The 15781-nt window shown below is 40.1% G+C and overlaps 1 protein-coding gene across 6 annotated transcripts in view; it reads right to left on the bottom strand.

Annotated features, from left to right (window-relative positions):
* LOC122560188 (band 4.1-like protein 3) overlaps positions 1-12466 on the bottom strand; it is a 277917-nt gene extending 265451 nt beyond the window's left edge. Inside the window, exon 1 of one of the 6 annotated variants that reach the window (XM_043710581.1) lies at positions 12128-12466. The gene's annotated coding sequence lies outside the window, so the exon portion shown is untranslated. Of the gene's footprint in view, positions 1-11886; positions 12010-12127 lie in introns of those variants that run through there. The other 5 variants (XM_043710574.1, XM_043710579.1, XM_043710578.1 and 2 more) reach the window with 5 other exon arrangements.
* Between the last annotated feature and the right edge of the window lie 3315 nt (positions 12467-15781).

Genomic DNA, 15781 nt, shown 5'->3' with positions numbered 1-15781 from the left:
GTCCCTCAGGATTCCCTCCAACAACTTGCCCACCACTGAGGTCAGGCTCACTGGTCTATAGTTCCCTGGCTTGTCTTTATCACTCTTCGTAAGCAGTGGCACCATGTTTGCCAACCTCCAGTCTTCCGGCACCTCACCTGTGACCATCGATGATACAAATATCTCAGCAAGAGGCTCAGCAATCACTTCTCTAGCTTCCCAGAGTTCTCGGGTACACCTGATCAGGTCCTGGGGATTTATCCACCTTTAACCGTTTCAAGACGTCCAGCACTTCCTCCTCTAATCTGGACATTTTGCAAGATGTCACCATCTACTTCCCTACAGTCTATATCTTCCATATCCTTTTCCACAGTAAATACTGATACAAAATGCTCGTTTAGTATCTCCCCCATTTTCTGTGGCTCCACACAAAGGTTGCCTTGCTGATCTTTGAGAGGCCTATTCTCTCCCTAGTTACCCTTTTGTCCTCAAAATATTTGTAAAAACCCTTTGGATTCTCAATTTTATTTGCCAAAGCTATCTCATGTCCCCGTTTTGCCCTCCTGATTTCCCTCTTAAGTATACTCCTACTTCCTTTATATTCTAAAGGATTCACCATCTATCCTGTCTATACCTGACATAGTTAAAAATTACAACACCAGGTTATATTGGAAGCACACTAGCTTTCGGAGCAACGCTCCTTCATCACCTGAAGAAGGAGCGTCGCTCCGAAAGCTAGTGTGCTTCCAATTAAACCTGTTGGACTATAACCTGGTGTTGTGTGATTTTTAACTTTGTACACCCCAGTCCGACACCGGCATCTCCGAATCATACCTGACATATGCTTCCTTCTTTTTCTTAACCAAACCCTCCATTTCTTTAGTCATCCAGCATTCCCTATATCTACCTGCTTTCCCTTTCACCCTGACAGGAGTATACTTTCTCTGGATTCTTCTCATTTCTGAAGGCTTCCCATTTTCCAGCCATCCCTTTACCAAAGAACATCTGCCTCCAATCAGCTTTCGAAAGTTTTGCCTAATAGTCAAAACTGGCCTTTCTCCAATTTAGAACTTCAACTTTTTTTTTAAAAAGATCTGGTCTATCCTTTCCATCATTTTAAAACAAATAGAATTATGGTCGCTGACCCCAAAGTGCTCCCCCACTGACACCTCAGTCACCTGCCTGGCCTTATTTCCCCAAGGAGGTGGAAATGTTTTGCACCTTCAGTATGTGCATGTACCTACTAGAATCAGAAAATTATCTTGTACACAAGAAATTCCTCCCCATCTGAACCTTTAGCACTATCGCAGTCCCAGTCAATGTTTGGAAAGTTAAAATCCCCTACCATAACTACTGTGACAGCAGATTTGACAGAATTAGAAAATCAAAAACTGGAGGTGCTTGGACACATTAGATAATAAGCCATTCCTGCTCATGAAAAAGATGAAAATGATAGATGTAAAAACAGGTAATAGAAGCATTTGAATATTAAGATAAACCCTTTCACACCAAGTAGTTTAAGATTTGGCGTGCATTGCCAGAGTCTGATGCAGGCAGGTTCAAATGGAGCCATTTGAGCATCTAGGGTTACAGGTAGGAAGGAGGAATGCACTGGTAACTAGGTGACTTGTTCATTTGCTCAGCAAGTAGAGACAGGACGTACCAAGTAACCTTCAACTATATTTTAACACTGATTCTGTCTCATTTCTGGCTACAGGTGTTTTGTCCAAAGTACAAGGAACATTGAGAATACTGATACATGAACAGAGGACAGATGGTAGGTCCTCATGTTGATTAGGTTTCTTTGGAAGTGTCTGATCTGAAACCTTGAGTCTTCACAGAATCCAAAACGTTAATGCAACGGCCATTCAAATAAGAAACCACTGTCTTTCCTACCAGTCGACAGGATATAACCATGAATGATATTGAGGATGGGAGGAGTGGAGATAATTCTGTAAAAATCTTGAAAAATCAAACAGTTCCTCAAAATTAGTTCTCATCTCCAAAGGTTGTTGAGGAGGACCTTGTTTTTGGTCACTTGGTAGACAGTTCTTTCATCATGTTCTAATCCAATGCCAAGTCCACAAGCTAATTCAATTTGTTATTTTTTTAGTAGCTTGATAAAACCAATGAGGCAATTAAGAGTCAACCACAAAGTGTGGAACAACAATTTTTCATATTCTCTTCATATCCGACAGCTGCAGAGTTGATTTTACTGCAATCTTTATTCCAGGTCGATTTAAAACAATTCAAAAAGTTCACTTTGGCATGGTGGAATGTGAACTCTCATTCACTGATTTATTAGTCAAGGGTTCTGGATTATTTGACTGTAATATAATCACTATGCCACTGTACTCCTGACCAGATGAGAATAATATGCAGTACAAAATTTTAACACGACTTATTTTGTCTTGGTCTTTGAGCAATGCCTCATGAAATGTGTCTCTATAAAAAGAAAGTGGTGAATAACACCATTGAATTAGAGAGATTTTTAAAAACCTAACAGGTAGAAAATGCTCTACTTTTCTATTAAATCAATTAATATACAATTTTGGACTTTAACAAGTTAACTTCTGCTGTTTGATTAATATAAAGCTGCAAGGTTTATTTTGGCTGTTTATCTAATAATAGGCTATATTTAAACTAATTTCCTCCATCACGTGAAGTGAAGCCACAGATTTATAAAGCATGCAAACAATCCACAATGACAGTAACTTGTGACAAGTGTTGATTTTTACTCAATACCCACATGACTTAAAGTACAAGAGAATATGTACATATTCTCAGGAGCACCCACAAACATGGAGAAGTCAAATGAAATCACAGATCAACACTGCTGACAGATGATGCACAGACTTTAAGTGAATTTGTTCATTTCTGTAGCAGTTTCTGCAACTTGTTCAGTCTCCTTCGTTACAATTTGCAGAATCCTTGGCTTTGCACTTATTTTTCAGCTATCCACGTCATCTAACCAGCAATAAGCCAAAACAAAATGTCTACAACATTAGGTTTTTCTTAAATCTGCTGCATATAAATTCTCAAAATAACTACATTTTCTATTTTTCAAATTAATTTGCAAAATCTGTTTGAAAAGATATGTTAATCCAATTTTTAACATTTAGGTTATCATTCTAAACATCTAAGTGTGTTTTTGTTGTGATTATGACTTTCCAGCATCTTTAAAGTTGTCACATCAGTCCAGACTCAAAACTCAAATAGACACGAGGGCAGTCTCACATAATTCTCATCTGATTGCAGTGCAGTGTCTATTTGGCTTTATGAAGTGTTCAGGAAGTCCTGAGTGAAATGAATAACAATTCCAGACAGGCAGTCTTAAAAAAACTGCATTCTGTCTGAAACCAACACCAGTCTCAGACTACCAATTCTTCCAACAAACACAAATGGCTTGTCACTATGTTGTGTTCATTTATTATAAATTCAGTGTGAAATATCACTAAATACTTGTTTCTAATTTTTAGATAATTTGTTCAGATCAATAGGACGTTTATGGATGACATTGGAATTGCATCTACCACAAAATGTAGATTTGGTAACATGATAGTGAATCATGTAACTGTTGGACGATACACAAAATAGTTTCTAGAGATTCTTCATTTTGTCACCTACTGTACCATTGACTAATAATATGGTTTGCCAGAAATCAATGTTGTAAGATGAACCATATGTTTTATTTTGAATAGACTAGTCTGGCACTATTGGATTTAAACACCACATGGAGAAGGCAGCAATATTATTTGGGTATCCTGCATAACCTTCAGGGTAATGGCTAGTCCCAATGCACATACCACTCAGTTGTTTAGGGTTGCTTCAAAAGGAGACTGGTGCTGCATAGGAAAATCATTCTTGTCTCTGGAGTAAACTAAAGTGGCAAGAGAAAGATTCAAGCATATCAAGGAGCATGCTGTTCACTTAGTCAGCTTGCTTTTCCAAAGCTGATCCTTAGAGATAAATATCCAGTCTTTCAAATCCTACACTCCCTATTCTTTCCTAAAGATGATAATAAAGGGGAGGCATCCAATATGGTAGGCTCAACATCATGATTTGCATATCATTTGACCATCAATTTTCCAGAACAGACAACAGCCTACTAAATGTGTACTGCCTACAAAATAATTTTAATCATGTTAAGGCAGCACCAAAAAGTAAGTAATTGTGACTTGAATTAGAACAAAGGTAATTAAATGTTATTAAATGAATAATTCATTAATCAAGATTTTAATTCATTCTAACAAAGCCTAGAAGTGCAATCTGGTTTCAAAAATTCATAATATAAAGGCGCATCTCCTTGGAGAATTTCCAAGGATCTACTATATTAAAGTGTAACTGTTAAAAAGTGCTGGTTACAGACAAGATTGCCTGTAATGTAAAACAAAAGCATGTTATGATTTTAGTTGAATTAGTAAAATCAAGCTGAGATTGAGCCTGAATATTTCACAATGATGTTAATGAGGAAGTGCTTGAGCACCTGGGTACTTCCACACATGGAGACTGCAGTTGATAACAGAAGCTGGAAATCTGAATACATCTACTTTGTTCTCCAGTCCAGAGGAGTGGCCAAACAGTTTGCATTTTAGTATATCCAGAAACAAAAAAAAATGCAGTTTATTTTGAATGAGGTCCTGAAATGCAATCCTTCTCTTTCCAGCTCTACATTCATATTAGTAAGTTTTCAAATGTTACCTTTTCCACTGCAGCCTCCCAAAATGTTTTAAAGGAATGATCTTAACTTCTGACTGCTGCTGGTATGATCTGTCTCAGAAAACCATTCTTCCGCAAGGGGTCCTCAAAAAGCGCATTAGGCCCCTTCTTTGCATATCCTGTGGTTTATCACCACTGAGACATTCTAACCACTGCCCCTTGACATTCAACAATATTACCATCACTGAACCCCCACTGTCAACATCTTTGGGGTTACCATTGACCAGAAACTCAACTGGACTCACTACATAAACAAAGTGGCTCCAAGAGCAGGTCAGAAACTAGGGGTACTATGGTGACTAACTCACCTCTTGACAACCCAAAGTCTATCCACCATCTACAAGGCACAAGTCAGGAGTGCAATGGAATACTCCCCACTTGCCTGGATGGTTTCAAGCTTGTGTTATTGGAGCTGCACCCGTCCAGAACAAAGCAACCCACTTGACTGGCACATCTACAAACATTCAATCCCTCCAATACCAGTGCTCAGTATTAGTGTGTACTATCCACAAGATGCACTGCAGAAATTCAAAGATCCTTAGACAGCACCTTTCAAATCCATGACCACTTCATCTAGAAAGGACAATGGCAGCAGATACTTGGGAAAGCCACCTTAAAGTTCCCCTCTAAGGCACTCACCATTCCTTCAGTCATTGGGTCAAAATTCTGGAATTCCCTCCCTACCAGCATTGTGGGCCAACCCACAGCAAGTGGACTGCAGCGATTCAAGGAGGCATTTCACCATCACCTTCTCTCGGGCAAATAGGGATGGGCTATCAATGCAGGCCAGCCAGTGATGCCCAAGTCCCATAAATGAATAATAAAAAAAGCTAAGGGCACCATGTCAATTTCTTAGCCTTTACAAGCTGGGAACAAACTGAGTGTGTACTCTTTACCAATATGGCTACTATACTGAAATCTTGACAGGTCATTTAATACCAAAAAGCAGATCCTATGCTTCCAAATTGCTAGGTCTATTTTTGGATGGATAATAAAACTTTGTAAATCTGACAGACAATTGGAATGCTGTTGGTGAAATGCATTGCAAGTCTCAATGCAGTTAAGTTAAACAAGTGCTCATAAGCCTGTCTATTTTGAGTATAAGCACTTGCTTCATAAAAATGAACAATTAACGTACACCACCACAATGAGCAAGCTATTTCAAGTTATTCTGCAATTAACACTTTGCTCTTTTGTCAGAAAGCAAAACCCACACTTTACTGTGATAACACATTCACATAATTTAAACTTAATAAAGTTAATTAAAACATTGCTACAGGCAGAAACACTAGTTCTTCCAACTACGCAGTTTGCCAATTTAGTTTGGCTATTTTTCTCAAAAGACTTCGAATTGCCCAGGTATATATTTGTACTTGATATACACATTGACCTATAGAAGACATTGTGGAGAATATTTCAGCCGATTACAGCCTCACAAGAAATGGAAGAGGTAAAGAGGCCTCATGCCTCAACTTCTCCCATCTGAAGGTTAGAGTTCATTAGGACAGATATTAATGATGGATATTATAGTGGATATTATACTCTGGGCTGTTTTTAGTAGTACACATGAGGGGAACTATGCTGAAATGTGTTGATCTTGCTGACAATTTGAAAAAGTGTATTTTTATAGTGCTCCATTTCACATTCTTCAGAAATGTGAAGTGCCTCAATACAATAAATTACTTTGGTAAGAAACTGTTACACAAGTTAATGAGGCAGCCAATTTACAGATAGCTAAATCTCAAAAACATCAATTAGATGCACTGCAGTCAACAATGGATGGTTGAAAATTGGCAAAGGCAGGACTGAAATCTTTAACTAGTCCTGAAGGACAGCATCTTGGATAAATGGAGCACTTCCTTAGTGTTGCAGTGTTACCCTGATTTCCTGCCCTTCCAGTTCTGAATAAGTACTTGAACCATCAAGCTTCAAACTAAGCAATGTAGCTTCAGAACAATGAAACAGTGTGGAGATTTCTGTACATTCATCAAGATTTTAAACAGAAGCACTGTTTTGCCAGTTCAGGTAAAAGTAGAAGACCCCAGAGAACCATTTGAAATTATGAGAATTCAGAGTCCCACCAACATCCGACTAATCTGCAATCATTTTCAGCCAGAAGTACCAAGTGGATGATCCTCCTCGTCTCCTTGCAAACTCCCCTGTATCACCAAGCCACAGTTCAACCAATTTGATTAAGTTAATGTGATAATCAAGAGACAGGTGGTGCTGGAGAAACTCAGCAGGTCTAGCACCATCTGTGGAGATAGAAAAACAGGTAATTCTTCTTTCAAAGTAGAATCACTGGACTCAATGTTAACTGATTGTCTCTTCATAGTTGCTGCCAGACCTGCTGAACCTTTTCAGCAATTTGTTTGCATTTTAGATCTCCAACATCTGACATATTTTTGCCTTTATTTGATGGCTGGAAGCACTAGATCCTGCTGCCTCAGTGCTTAAAAATGTGTTGCTGGAAAAGTGCAGCAGGTCAGACAGCATCCAAGGAGAAGGAGAATCGACATTTCGGGCATAAGCCCTTTCTTCAGGAAGGACTCATGGCGTCGCATTCCCTACACCCCTCATCCAAGTCCCTCCTCCCTACCTTTTATCTTAGCCTGCTTGGCACACCTTCCTCATTCCTGAAGGGCTATGCCCAAAAAGTCGATTTTCCTTCTCCTTGGATGCTGCCTGACCTGCTGCGCTTTTCCAGCAACACATTAAGCTCTGATCTCCAGCATCTGCAGTCCTCACTTTCTCCCTGCTGCCTTACAGTGCCAGGGACCTGGGTTCAATTCCAGCCTGGGGCAACTGTGTTTAGAGTTTGCATCTTCTCCCCACATCTGTGGGAGTTTCCACCAGATGCTCCAGCTTCCTCCCAGTCAAAGATGTGCAGGTTAGGTAGACTGGCTATGCTAAATTGCCCGGTAGTGTGCAAGCTAGGTTTTATATAGTTAATGAAGTTACAGGCATAAGGTGGGATGCTTTTTGGAGGTACAGTGCAGACTTCATGAGCCAAATGGCCTCAGAGGATTCTATAAATAGTATTGAAGACATTTGCTCCAGAATTAACACATTAACTAGCCATAAACTAATCACTGACCCAAACATTATGGAACATTCCCCAGATACATCTTTTACACAAAAAAGCAGAATATATTCAATCCATCCAATTGGTCTGCTTGCAAATAATCAAAGTAATAGAAATATTGTTGACCTTGCTATGAAATGGAATTTAAACAGCAATAAATAACCAATGGATAGCTGTGGTTCCATCAGGATCACTCAGCTTCAGATCTCATTACAACCTTTGTCCAAACCAGGTCAAAATAAAATGAACTAAAGCAGCAAAGTGAGTGACAATCTTTGACATCAAGGTAACATTTGACTGAGTGTGGCACCAAGGGGTTTTTGAGAAGATTTGTAGCTCAGGTTGAGGTTTTGGATGTAGGTTTGCTTGCTGAACTGAAAGGTTCATCTCCCAGGGGTCCTAACATCATTGAAATTAATGGGAATTGGGAGGTGGGAGCTCTCCAATGGTTGGAGTCATACAGAGGACAAAGATGGTGGTATTTGGTGAAGTCTAATCATCTCAGGAGACTGCTGCAGACGTTCTTTGGTCCAACCATCTTCAACCGCTTCATCAATAACCATTCGTTACTCAGTTGCTGAAGCAATGCATGCTCACATGCCAATTATCAGTGTAAGCCTGAACATTGCAAGTAATATTCAAGGTTGAAACTTTATTGCTGGAACAGCACAGCAGGTCAGGCAGCATCCAGGGAACAGTAATATTCAAACCAAACAAGTTGAAGCCAATAGCAATCTTCAAGAAAGTTTAACCACTCCTTCAATTTCAGTGGTGCTGGCATTGCTGAATCCCCCATCATCCTGAGGATCATCACTAAACAAACTTAACTGGACACGGCCATATAAACGGTGACTGCAAGTGAACAGAGGCTAGGAATTCTTTAGCAAGTAACTCATCTTCAGATTCCTCAAAGCCTATCCAGCATCTACAGGCACAGATCAGGAGTCTGATGGAATATTCTAATGCCTGAACAAATCAGGCTCCACCACCACAAGAAGCTGGACTCTAACCAAAGCAACTCATTTGATTGACAAGCTACTACATCTTCAACATTTACTATGTTGCCATTGACACACGACAGTAGAACATACTATTTGCAAGACGTACTGCAATAATTCACCAATCCTCCTTCAAGAGCTACTTTCATGTCTGTCTTCTACTACCTAAGAGCATAAGGGAAACATAGGAATATCACCACTTGCAAGTTCACCTTCAGATCACAAACCATGATTTGAATTATATCACTATTCTATATTCATCACTGGGATCAAAATCTTGGCACTCCCTTCTAAACAACACGGTGTACCTTTACCCTCTGAACTGCAGTAGTTCAAGAGGCTTCTCAAGACCAATTAAGAATGGGAAGCAAGTGTGGCTTTGTCAATGACACCAAAATGAAAAGAATTAAAATGGACAAAAAAATCCTTGTCAAATCAACAAGACAAACCTAACCAGTCTGTTGGAGAGATTCAGGTGTGTGCAAAAAGCCTGCCATTTTGCCAATAAAAACTTACACTTCAAACTTTTTAATTGTGAACTGTTTTGGAACATCTCCATATTGTAACAAAAAGCATTATCTGGTTCTGATATGACTAGGCCATAACAATGGCTGTTTTGTTACGAACGTTCACAAAATGTTGCCATGAGTTACAATACACCTCATGGTACAGGATTATTCCATTTTCCAGTCTGAATACCTGCAATGAGAAAAATATAGAGAAGCAAACTTTCATTGAAAATTCTGGGGTGCAGAACTGACTTCATTAGCACAATGTAAAGGATTACTATCCTATCAAGCCCTGGTGTGAAAGCAGTAATTCAGCAACTACATGAGTTTATAAACTCCAAGCAGTAGGCAGAAAAGACTTTTGCATTAAAACTGTACAAAGCATTCATGAAGGTACTTTCCATAATTATTGAGTTAGCTTCACCATATCATATTTTTACCAAGCAACACAAAGGCAGGCAGTGCTAGTCAGGCTGTAGGAACTGCTACAAGAATAATGACTTAAATGGTTCTGAACATTGCAGACAACTAGGAAATTTAACTGGCCTGACTGCATCTGAGGAGAGAAAGCAGAAGTAACATTTTGGGTCCAGTGTACCTTCTTCAGAATGGTTCCGAAGGAGGGTCACTGGATCCGAAACATTAACTCTGGTTTCGCTCCACAGATGCTGCCAGACCTGCGTAATTTTTCCCAGCAATGTCTGTTTTTTTTTTAAGTCCAGCATCTGCAGTTCTTTGGTGGCGTGTTTTGGAAATCTAGTTCCCTGATATTGTTTTCTATACTTCATGAAATATGCTACATAATTTTTAAAACATTTATAATAGACTTTGTAGCATGGTCAAAAAAACTTCATGTTCTGGTTAATCCCTGTCTATACAAACCAAACAAATAATTTGCAACATGTACACATTTCAATCAAGTTCTTTCATGGTCAGTAGAAAAAAAAAGTGCCATTTGACAGTATCAAATCTGCATTTGCAGTGATGTTACAATTAACTATAAAGATGGTCCCAGAAACACTAAGCAAGCAGAATCTGACTGGCACAAATAATACACAAGACAAGCAATAAATTTAATGCTGTCAAACTTAAATGCACGTTTTTTCCTTGGAGAAACATGAAGCCCTTTATTTTTTTTGCATTTACTGTGTATGGGCATTTCATAACGGCACCCCTCCAAACATTGCAACAGACTTCACATCAAATTCCTTCTTTATACATTTGCAGTCACTCATTTTAAGAGAGCTAGACAACCGTGCATAGTCAGATTCCCAAAGCAGCAAATAAAGTGAATAAACTTGAATTAAATTGACTTTGGTGTGGATGACTGATGCAGGAAACCATTCAAATAGTTCAAATAGACTGTGCTCTTCCAACTGAAGAGTCTTCATCTGAAGCACAACACCATCACCGATGCAGCACTCTCTCAATACTGCAATGAACAGCCAGCCTAATTACTGTACATCTGGAGGGGAATTTGCATGTACAATATCTGGCTCTGGATGCAGCAGCACTACCAACTCAGCCTCTAATCAAAACATGCAGTTTCAAAGCATAAAGTCACTATAATTAAAATAAATCTACTATGTATTCAATCCCCATTGTAAATAAAAAAAGGTCACCCATAAATAAAAATTATCCTAACGACAACACTGAGGTACAAACTGCATAGCTGCATCCTTTTAAGACAAAGCTGAAATTTCACCCAGGATTTATTCAATATTTTGATATCCACACCATTCAAAACTTGGCCTTTACATTTACAGCATGACCTACCAACCTTTGCAAATAGTCATGTCAGTCATATTTAGTTTACCATTCATGATTTATTATCACTGAATAATTAGGTCGTTTCGTTTCACACAATAATTCCATAGTAAGGTATTATATGAAATTATTAGCAAGCATTATAGCTCAGCGTATCCAGCCTGGCATTTCACACGATTCTGGAGTCCTTTAGTTACCATTTTCCCACTAACCATGTAACTATGCAGACAGCACGTCAGCGCAAAGCAGACGCTGCTCCCTGCTGCTTACTAAGACTAATCTTAAAAAATAGATTTGGAATAATTAAGGAAAAAACCAAACTACCAAGTAACAAGAGGATTGGTAGCGATTCACTTGTTGGTGCGATTTTAGGATGATAATTTGTATAAGTATTCGTCCCTGAAACAATCGAGCAGCAGCTTAAAAGCAATACTTTAATAGGTAGAAATTTCTTTGTTATTTTCCCCCCATTCTGTGGATATGGCTGCACTTCGAAGTGCCTGTCGATTCTGCCGGCACCACTGACTGCTACAACATTCACAGTCACACCCATCGGAACACTGCATCGAGTTGGGGGGGGGGGGGGGGGGGGGGTGGGAACTCCCGCAAAATGACACGAAGCACAAGAGGAAAGTGCTAAAACAAGTCGTTTTCCAGCCCTTCCAGTCAGAGAGCCCGGCTCTGATTCCCACCAGAGCCAGTGTGGCTGCACTGCCCCAGCCTGGGGAATGCTGTGGCTGCGCTACCTCACCCAGCAAACAGCGGGTGCCAAAAAAAAGGCAGATTGTTAGAAAGGGGTCGAGCCCTACTGTTTGAGCTGTTAAGTTACCTGAAGTCTTTGTAACTGAGCGCTAGACCCGTGCCTGCTCCATCCTGGTTACAAAAAGATACACAACTCCTCCTGCTCACGATCGGTCACAGCCGTAAAGCGATCGCCCGGGCGAGGGGCAGAGGGAACCAGCTCCAGCCCCCCTGGAATTGTGTTTTACAGGGGTTACACACAGCGCTGGGCTGGAGGTTGGACCAGGTAGCTACCACAGCGATGGGGAATGTGCGCTTTCAGCCCGTACCTGTGGCGTCAGGAGCTCGGCAGGTTTGCAGCCCGGGCGATGTTTGCAGCATCGGGAACAGCACGTTGTGATCAGCGATCAAACCACTCGCCTTTCGCGCTGACAGCTCCAGTAACGTGTGGAGGGAGGGGGGGGTTGAACCGTAAAACTGAACGCGAGCTCGCAGCCAGACTGCGCGAATCCTTTACCACACACACACTGTGCACGTACTGAAACCACTAGCCTGCCCAATGAGATCGCGGCGCCTCCAGTTTTAATCCCACAATTCTTTCTCAGCAATGCAACAAATTCCTTACTGCAGGAGCGAGAGAGAGAAATGCTGCAATTGCCATTGACTTCCGTCACGTGATGAAACGCTGCAAAGTTAATGTTTTGTAACCTCGCTGAAGAATCCCCAGAAATATGAGGGGTTCTGGAATTACACATTACCTATCCAGCAGCTGACGTGACCGCTTGGGGGGAAGCGAGCAGACACAAAGACCCCTTTTCATACATAATGCAAACATTCCAAATAGGCTCTTTTATGATCTTAAATAGTCCTTCATCACATGCTACTGATTATCCACGAAACTGTGCAGTGAAGTGATATCTGATAACTGGCTTGAGATGTGGGCCAATTCAGAGCGAGATATGGTCATATTAAGACAAATTATTGCTGAACATGATGTACGGTGTGAAGTTTTTGCATCATAGCCACTAAAATATAGTTACAGTATAAAAATAACCAGAGGTGAAAAAAAGTCTTGTTCTTGGGTATTAACTTTATATGCACTGACATTAAAATTAATATTTGAAACTTTTAGAAAAAAAGGTTAAAGCAATATGTTTGCCTTCTCAGCTTGCTTTGTCCTGCATCACATTGTATGGAAATTAAGTCACCTTTCATTATCTTCTCTTAAACTCATTATTTTGACAAATCTTTAAACTGGAAATCATTGGCTCCTTTTGACACACCTTTCTCCTTTAACCTTTTTGCTTTTAAAGCACAAATGTGTTGTTAATCCATACTTTGTTTTATGTCTTTATAGGATGTTAGTGTATTTGCCCTTGAGAATGTGATGTTGGGTCAAGTTCCTGAACTGTTGCAGTCATACGGGGTGTTCTAAATTTTTCACCTAATAATGGTGATGTAGTTCCAAGGCATTCTGATTTCTGGCTTCGAGGAGAATCGTTGGGTGGGTGGTGGTGTTGCATGTGTTTGTTGACTTTGCTCTTCTTGGTGGTTGATATTGCTGGTTTAGTAGATGCTGCCAAAGGAGCCTTGGCAAGTTTCCTCAGTGAATGTGGTTGTGAGTGGGGTGTGTGTGAATTTAGAAGGTAGATAGGATGTTAATCTAGATTTACTCAGGTTCCTCTTTTAGTTGGTGAGGTCCTGCACTGTAGGTCCAGTTCATTCACTTTAGTTTTATAATTTTGAAAAACGTTGCCAAGAGCTTTTTTCTGGCTATCTCTTCAAATTTATGGCCTCCACTAATCTTTCAGTGAGACAAAATGGTTAAGGGGACAATGTCACTGCAAATTTGTGACCTGCAATTTATAATTCCTTGTGTAAACAAGCTACTTAGGTGGCCATCTCTAAAGTACTAGAACTCTTGCATTTAATACATTTTATTCTGATCAAGAATACTGTGTGTGGATGTTCATTTTTAACAGCTCAAAAACTCAGTTGTGCTTTTGTTAGGATTAGACCTACTTTAAAAGCTACTGCCAATGTTGTGTATTATTAGTTGAAACTGTTATTTATCTACTGTATAAACTATCAATTTTCTAAAATAGTGATAGTGCCCCTGTAAATCTTGAAGACTCATTTGGCATTCCCTCTGTCTCCAAAGAAACATTTCAGAAATTCTCCTGCAAGAAATTTTCTGTGTATGTTCCAGGTCCAAATTTGCAGTTGACCTGAAGCTTTTCTTCGGGTTCAAGATGGGAGAAAATAAACTCTTGATTAAGGATGTTATTATTTAGAGAACAGTCTAAAATCTGGACAGGAGGAAACCACATCTATAATTAATTAATTAATGTACTTTTCGTTAAGATCTTTTCTGTGGTAGTTCAACTATAATTATGATCTACCATCTGGTTCATTGTAACTTCCCATATGCCCCTGGATTATATGTGTTCCTCAAGTGCTCCTCTTTCAGCATTCCATCACCTGCCTGAACCTATGTATGCTCAGCAGATATGACAATTTCTATCAGAATAAAAAATTGCACCAATTCTTCTGGGCTTCACCATTGCTCTGAGAATTCTCAGGGATAGTGGATTAATATCCAAATACTTAAACACTGATTCAGTGATGGGTCTTCAAAAGTTTAACTAAGTTTACATAGCAATATTTTGTTCTAATAGTGTCTCTAACTATATTGATGCCTTGTAAGTACCACAGAAAATAACAGATTATCAGGTCATTATCAAATTGCTGTTTGTGAGTACTTTCCCTATGCAAATTGGCTGCCACATTTTCTACAGCAGTGACTACCCTGCATTGGCTGTAAAGCACTTTACAAAATCCAGTGGTCTTGAAAAATATGTAAACCTGGCTATGCTCTATGAGTGAACCTAATTCACATTCAATACCCATGCGAAGAGAATCTTTTTGACTTGCTAAATAACATAAGCTGTTTGTGACTTTCATCAGAACCTTGAAAGTTTGAATCCGAAATGTAAATGCTGTTTCTCTCTTCAAAGATGCTGCTAGACCTGCTGTGTATTTCCAGCAATTTCTGTTTGCATTTCAAAGTTGTAGGCATTTGGCTGAGCTACAGAGCTTGTTCAGTGAAATGAAGGTGATTGAATATATTCTATAGTTTAGTTATCAGTACTGAACTACAATATTGCTTCTACCTCCTCACCTACCCATCCTGTATACAATCATATCTTTGAGCTCCAATTACCAGTAATGTATATATTAAAAATGCAGGTCACATATTTTCCACTGTAAATGATTTCCTTTTGCTTTGTAGAGTAAAATGGAATGCCATAGTATGCAAATACAAAATTAATCCTTTTTTTTATTAGATTAGATTCCCCACAGTGTGGAAACAGGCCCTTCAGCCCAACCAGTCCAAACCGACCCTCCAAAGGGTAATCCACCCAGACTCATTCCCCTCTAACTAATGCACCTAACACTATCGGCAATTTAGCATGGCCAATTCACCTGACCTGCACATCTTTGTGACTGTGGGAGGAAACCAGAGCACCCGGGGGAAACCCACACATACACTTTTCCTTCCAATCCTCCCACTTCCTCCAAACCAAAGGAGTAGCCATGGGCACCCGCATGGGCGCCAGCTATGCCTGCCTCTTCGTCGGATATGTGGAACAGTCCATCTTCCGCAGCTACACTGCCACCACCCCCCACCTTTTCCTCCGCTACATCGATGATTGTATTGGCGCTACCTCGTGCTCCTACGGGGAGGTTGAACAGTTCATCCACTTTACTAACACCTTCCACCCCGACCTCAAATTTACCTGGACCGTCTCAGACTCCTCCCTCCCCTTCCCAGACCTCTCCATTTCTATCTCGGGTGACCGACTCAACACAGACATTTACTACAAACCGACCAACTCCCACAGCTACCTAGATTACACCTCCTCCCACCCTGCCCCCTGTAAAACCGCCATCCCATATTCCCAATTCCTTCGCCCCGCCGC

Source organism: Chiloscyllium plagiosum, chromosome 20, assembly GCF_004010195.1.
Source record: "Chiloscyllium plagiosum isolate BGI_BamShark_2017 chromosome 20, ASM401019v2, whole genome shotgun sequence".
NCBI classification, from domain to species: domain Eukaryota; kingdom Metazoa; phylum Chordata; class Chondrichthyes; order Orectolobiformes; family Hemiscylliidae; genus Chiloscyllium; species Chiloscyllium plagiosum.
Note: the sequence above shows the minus strand (reverse complement) of the source record. Positions and strands in the feature narration are given on the sequence as shown.